The following is a 7,008-nucleotide window of genomic DNA, read 5'->3' on the forward strand; positions in this document are numbered from 1 at the left end:
AGGAAGGTCCTTGGGGCACGCTGGAGGGTAGACACGGAGCTCTGGGATAGCCCAGAGGGCAAAAGAAGGGGTCTTGAGGGGCAGGAGGGGGTAAGAGAGCAAATAGAGGGCCTTGAGACGCCCTGGAGGGCAAACAGGTTGCCCTAGACTGCCAGGCGTGGCATGCTGTCACCCAAGGAGGGAGAGAAGCAGAGGGGCCCCAGGTCCTGCTCTGCGAGCTGCAGCAAGAGGCAGCGCAGCTGGCAGGAGGCAGCGATGCTGCAGCATGAGGACCTTCCCTGCCCATCTACGAGCAAGTTTGTAACCCCAGAGTGCTTGGAGCTTTCCCCTGCCTCACTGTGCTCCAGCATCACATCCCATCTGTTGGGCACCTTCTAACCCTGACAAGCATAGAGGAGACTGTGCGTCAGTGCCTCGTCTCACAGCCCCGACCTAGGGCTTGCTATGTCCATGAGAGCAGGCACGTGGCCGGACAGAAGGCACAGCTCTTCAATCTCCCCTGCCTCCTGCCAGCAGTCCCTGCTCTCCTTTATCAGCTCTCCAGGTTCGTCTGCCTCCAGCTGCCTGGAGTTGTGGAGAGAGAGGGAGGAAATGCTGAAGTGCATCTAGACTTTTCTCACAAGCAGAGGAAGGATAACCGTGGACGTTGCCGTTCAGGCTGTGCCCTGGCCAGGTGTCCTGGGGCCTGCTGCCGGGCTCTTGGAGGGCTGCTGGTTTTGCAGAGCTGCTCCCCTCCAGCCATCCCAGCACATCACCGCAACCCCTCGGTGGTCTGGTCCTGCTGGCCTGTCTCTCACGCTGTTTCTCACTCTCACAACAGTCAGGAAGAAGGCGAGAAGCTAAGATTTCTGCTCTCCATCCGCACTCTCTGCAGAGCCAGCAGCAAGGCTGTGGCGTGGCGCCTGGCTGTTTTCTGCAGCGAATGTGAGCTGGCAGGGAAGAGCAAGGTGAGGGGACACCCGGCAGATCTGCGAAGGTGGAAAGGCCAGCCAGACGCAGGCACACCAGTCACCAGCAGATCGAGGGAGGTGAGCCTTCCCCTCTACGCAGCACTGGTGAGACCACACCTGGAGCGCTGTGTCCAGCGCAAGAGAGATGAGGACATCCTGGAGGGAGTCCAGCGAAGGGCCAGTAAGATATTAAGGGGCTGGAGCCTACAAGGTGAGGCTGAGAGACCTGGTGTTGTTCAGCCCGTGCATTGATTCAGGGATGCACACAGTGTTAAAATATGAATTGCATTCCTCACCGACGTTTCGTAAAAAATAGGCTGCCTTCAACCCATTCAATAATAATTTGGGGAAAAGAAAGGCTGTGGAAAAGGCAAAAGGAAGATATACATATAATTCTCACAACCCTTCAAACAATGCTTCCCTCAATTATAACCTAGATAAAGTGTCTAAAACACTTTTAATATAAAAAAATATTTTTGTGTTTGCCATACTGGAATTCTTTTTAGCTAAGCTGAAAAACTTTTACATTTTTAGCTTTACTCCTCATTTCTTTCATTGTTGGTTGCTTGAGAAAATAGGAGTCATTTTAATAAGTTCCTTGTTTTCACCTCTCAGGTAAGTAAATTGAAAATGTATTAACTAAAATTTAGTTAAACTAAAAATCTTAGTTCAAACAAAAACTGAAAGGATCAAAAAGACAGGAAGGGAACTGCCGTGGAAATGGATCAGTACAAATTCACAGAAAAACAGGGCTGAAGCAAGTTAATGCTTGGCAAGTATCACAATTGCTAAAAAAGACAGAGGAAGCAAGATAAGTTTCTTACTATTAACCTCCAACGGGAAAGGAAAAGTGGCCTGCTGTTTATCAGATATGAAATATTACAGCTAACTTGCAGACCACACAGTAAATCTTACAGGAGCAGGCTGTCTTGGGAAGGGGAAGTTTGGCAAGACATTATCGATTCAGACGCTGAAATCAAGAGCGTTTCCTTAGCATGATGATATCCTAAGCAGCGTTAGAGCATTGTCTGGGGAACAGCTGAAACACTATAACGTCGCTTCCATAATCTGCCACGTGCTTAAATGCTGTTTTTAAGCAATTCATGATGTCAATCAAAGTAGTGCTTGCTATCAGTTAAAAAAGGAGACGGTTGTGTTAAGAAGAGTATAGAATAGCCACCAAAGGAAATGGCTAACGTTGCCATGAACGAACGGTTCAGGATCCTGCCCGTCCAGAAGGTCGCTCGGCTGGCTGTTCTGGCGGTTGCTGTCCTCTGTGCCTTCTATAAAGTGTTAATTTGTTAAAAGGAAAGATCTGCATTCAGAGATATCCGTCATGTTTGAGCAGCTTACAGAAATGGGAAAGCCGAAGACTAAGGTTTTCTCTGTGAAGAAGTTGTCGAGCCTGCCTTTAAAGACTTAGAGCTGTTTGCATAGTTATTTTCAAAAATATTTGGAAGTAAGAATGCTCCTTTGTGCACCTGGAAAAATAAAAACTCAGAACTGTATTTAAAACTATCCTTTATATTTAAAGCATTATATGTTGTACCAATTCATCTCAGTTAAATGTTAACTTTACAGTTTGACTGAGATTATTGTATCCGTCTTGATGCTGCTGAAAGCAGACGCAGAAAAAGGTCGTTACTTCAGTTATTGCCCGCATGATTTACTAAAGCTATCTTTTCCCAGTACAATATAACTGCCAAGTCAAGGAAAAAAAAAAAAAAAACACGTTTTTCTCACTACTAGTATCTACTTCCCTAATGGCAAAGTTCAGTCATGCTTTTGCAGAAGCAGAAGACTGGCAGGCAAGAGGAAATGGCCTTGAGCACAGCTAGTTCCTGCAGCGAGATTTACTGCTTACTGTTCAGAGCTGCTGTGCTGTAACGCTTCCGATGACCATCTAGTCTCATATTTTGTCTGTGCCTGTGCCCAGCACAAATGTTTCAGAGAAAGATGCCAATTTACTCTTGTAGGCAAATCTAAGAGAAGCAGGTGACTAAAACAGGTCTCATTCTAGTCCCCAACAGTAAAAAAACCCTCTTAAGCCCTGAACTCTGATAGCTATATAAAGAGCCTGCTCCGCTCCTTAGAACTTGCCAACGCTTTTACCGTCGACATCTCGCATCCAAAATGATAGACTCCTTTTTTGACATGTACTATTGCAGGTGAGATCGCTTGCGCTGATTCGTTCACGGTGCTTCATAAGAGCGTTATATTTTCTGTTTATTACAAATGATTTTACTCACACATCCTTACACCTCTTGATCTACAGAGGCGCAGCAAGCAGATTTCTTCTTTAATAATTCACAGCAACACGGATCTCTCTCTTGTGAGCCGGCAGTTCATTTAGATTAGGAACACATGAGTAATCTCCCTCTAATGGGCCCTTTGTATCTGTCAATTTTATCAGGCGTCTCTTTTATGTTCACCTTGTTCTTTTAGAACTTCAAAGACCTCATTAGTCATTAACCGTAGAAATTATATGTTATTTACAAACATTGCTACACTGCTAATGGAAAATACCCATTTCCAGTTCATTGTTATTCATTAACTGGTTTGTAATACTTAGAGCCTCAGGCGAGGGATGGGATAAATATATTAGATAAGGGACCCAAGCAAATTATCAGCTCGTTCTCCTCTAACAATTTTAGTAGATTTAATCAAAATGAATAAAAATATTAATGAACTCACAAGGGTCTTATCCTTGCAGGAGACACCCTGACTGTAGAATCCTACCGTAATCCTCCAATTTATTTTTCTGCTGTTATTTCATGCCAACCCATCTACCAGATACATACATTTAGACTCACTGGTAGTTCATCCCTTGCAGCATCTCTAAAGCCTTTGGAAATACACCACACCGGTGGCCCTGGGGAGACAGGGCCAGCAGAGCGCTCTCCCCTCTGCCCAGCACTTGTTGCCGGCTCCTCTGTGGTGCAGCCCAAAGATGTAAAAGGAGCCGCCAGGATTCGCCATAAAAGTGGTTACCCCTAATCAGGTTTTGTTCACAGAACGTTCACAACTTAGTATGTCTTGCAGGCATGTAATTGTATCAGTTTACAGAAAATACTGACGGCAAAAATGGTTTACGGCCAGCGTTTCAGAGACTCCTGTCTGGACTCCTGTTTGGGCTCTGCAGTGCCGGCTTATGCAAGGCCTGGACTGATATAATTTTGGTGTTGCTGTTTATATTATATTTTTATATATATTCTTTTTCTATATCTATATTTATATTATATATATATAATTTTGGCGTTGCTGTTTATACTTGCCTCCTACAGGACTGCTCCCCAGAGAAATAGAGACAGAGAACTCTAAGATTTAGATGAAGAATTTGAGCTTCAAAACACTGGAAAGGAAGAAAGCACAAGCTTTACGAGGCAGCAAGGAGTGAAAAGCTGCTACTATAAGCAGAAGATAAGATGCGAAATAAAGAGAAAACTTCCAACAAATTCCAAGGTACATGCCGCCAAAATATTTGACGTTTCAGGCCCAAATTCAGGAAACAATCCCCATCCAGAGTTAGTTAAGGACACTTTCAAAAGTGTATATACACAAATCACAGTGAAACGTAAGCAGCGCATTTATTATCAATGTTCGTTGAGACTTCGGTGTTTAAAAAAGGACAACTGTGAAAGAAACAAAGGGCAAGTGAATAGACCGCAAATAAAGAGTGCTAACCCTGGATTCTGCACCATTCTGCGCTGCAAGCCCTAGGAAGGCGGGTTTGCCTGACTGCTGCCAGGTACCTCCTGGCTGCACGGGCAACCTTAACTGCCCTGAGTTCAACAGAAAGGAACTGACTGACGGCCATTGACTTTAGAGGGAGCAGGATTTCAGCCCCTGTCGTAAAGCTAACGCATAAAATGCAATTAAAAATAACGTAACAAATGTGAAGGAGTCTGTTCCCTTTCCACAGTAGTATTTTTCCTCGGAGCTGATCGATCCGACTTTTCTTTGCAATCCAAGCTAAGTCTACCCGCATCAGCGCAATGTTTATGAACAGACTCTAAAACTAACGAAAGCCTGGATGTAATGCTACGTTTGTAAACCAGAGAAAATAATTTTGACCTAAAGAGCATTGCAGCATTCCTTTAACAACACAAATTCATAATAACGACAGTTTTACTCACGAGGCATACTATGGTGTAATTGTTTAAAATATAGAAGCTGCTGCTTGTTTACCCAAAGAAGAAAGGAAAGAAAGTCCTTTGGATTGCTGAGTTTTTCTCTGGTCTTAATCCTGGTTCAGATCATGTGAAGACAGCGAGACGTCTCCATACTTCAGCAGACCCAGCCTAACTTGGAAAAATGAGGCTCAGGGACTAGCAATGATTGTAATAATATACCTGCTCAGCAAATTTGCTCTGAAGATATGAGAATTTGTGGGTTCTTTGTTCACAGTGGTTTAATTTACGTGAATTTCCTCTCTGGAAAAGACCTGATGCAGCTTTTTTGCCATTCAAGGTCAACCCGATGAGCTGTGGGGTTGTTTTTAGACATGAACCACACGCAAAATAACTGCTTCTCTTTTTTTTTGTTTTCTTCCTTAAAAAAGATCTGTATCCCCAGACTCCCCAGACTTGAAAAAAAGAAACCAATAACGTGTCGTGATCATTAATTGCTCTTCCTTGTCCACAGCAAGTTTATCTGTTGTTTGGGTAGCAAGGTAATGCAGATATGTCCCATATACCAAGCTTACAATTTAATCCGTGAAATCAGCTGAGTTTAGGTGTGCCCAGACAAGCTGCAGTCAGACCAGTGCGCTGCAGTGTAGGCACGTGAAATTTCTCCTGAAGTTCAGCTTTTGTAGCGCAGGAGGAACTACTCTGTTTTCATTGCTCTGACAAAGTGAAGTATTCGTAGCAGGGCAGTTATCTGCTTCCTTACTTTGGCTGTAAACACGCTCTGTTTATATACACACAAACTGTGAGCCTCCTCCAGCTTTTTAACTCCTGGCAACTTCACCTTGGTTGTTATATTCTGAAAGGTCTTCCACATCACCTGTGCCCTGATCAGCTCATAGCCGTGGGTGCGTTGCAGGAGGAGGTAGGTGAGACTTGACAAGATTTTCGGAACGCTGCCAGAGTCGATCCTCCCCGAAGGAGCCACAAAAGCAACGTTAGCCTGTAAAACAGCAGGCTCTACTGCGCTTCCAATCCTGTCCGGGGCTCACTTCTGCCCCTTGAAATAATCCAAAGTACAACTTCATTGAGGTATAAAAAACAAACAAAAACTGTTGCCTGCTTCGCTGTTACTTGGCTCCTGAGCGGCCCTGCTCAGCTTGTACATCATGTCTGTGACTGAGTGCACTTCTGAGAAAGAGGCTTACTGTGTTTGCACAGCTTGTTATTGCTCGAGCTCATATGCCCGTCTCCGGTAGGAATAAACCTGCTCTAATGGTTATTGCAAACAACGTCTTTCCTGTCCTTGCTTGCATCCGTAGGACTGGCAGTAAGATGGACAGACAATCTATTTGGTCACGAAGAAACTTTCCTGACCGTAGAGAGAGATTCGCAAGCAGTGGCATGCAGGCTCTCTCCAAGCTGCACCCAACCCAGATTTGTTTTATGTTTCAATACCTTCTTGCGCCCTAACTCTAGTATCTCCATGCCCTTTATAGAGGCCTTGGTAAACTAAACTGCAGATAGGCTCTTTCTTTTGCTGTATGCCAGATGTGTGAGGGATGGGGAAAGCACCACGCTATCCCAGAAAAGGTCCTGAAGGGAGAATTTGGGTCTTGCCTAACAAACATGCATGACACGAATGTGGAATTCACCTGCATCAGAAGACATGCAAGGCCAGGACAATGCTGTACGTGCTGAGTCTGGGCACTGCAGAGCACGAAATTGTGACTTGATGCCTCATTTGAAGAAAAGGGGTTTAACCTTTTATAGTATCCTTGGAGAAACCACAGCTTCCTCCACTGTGGCCAGAACTAGCTTTTCTCCCTCCTTTTGTGGTTGCATCATTAAGTCTACTACTTGAAAATAGCTATAATCTGGGAAGAAAGTTGCTCAAACAAATGAAAGAAAAGGAACAAAAGGAGAGTTTA

The sequence above is a fragment of the Struthio camelus genome, chromosome 11 (genome assembly GCF_040807025.1).
Source record: "Struthio camelus isolate bStrCam1 chromosome 11, bStrCam1.hap1, whole genome shotgun sequence".
Classification (NCBI taxonomy): Eukaryota; Metazoa; Chordata; class Aves; order Struthioniformes; family Struthionidae; genus Struthio; species Struthio camelus.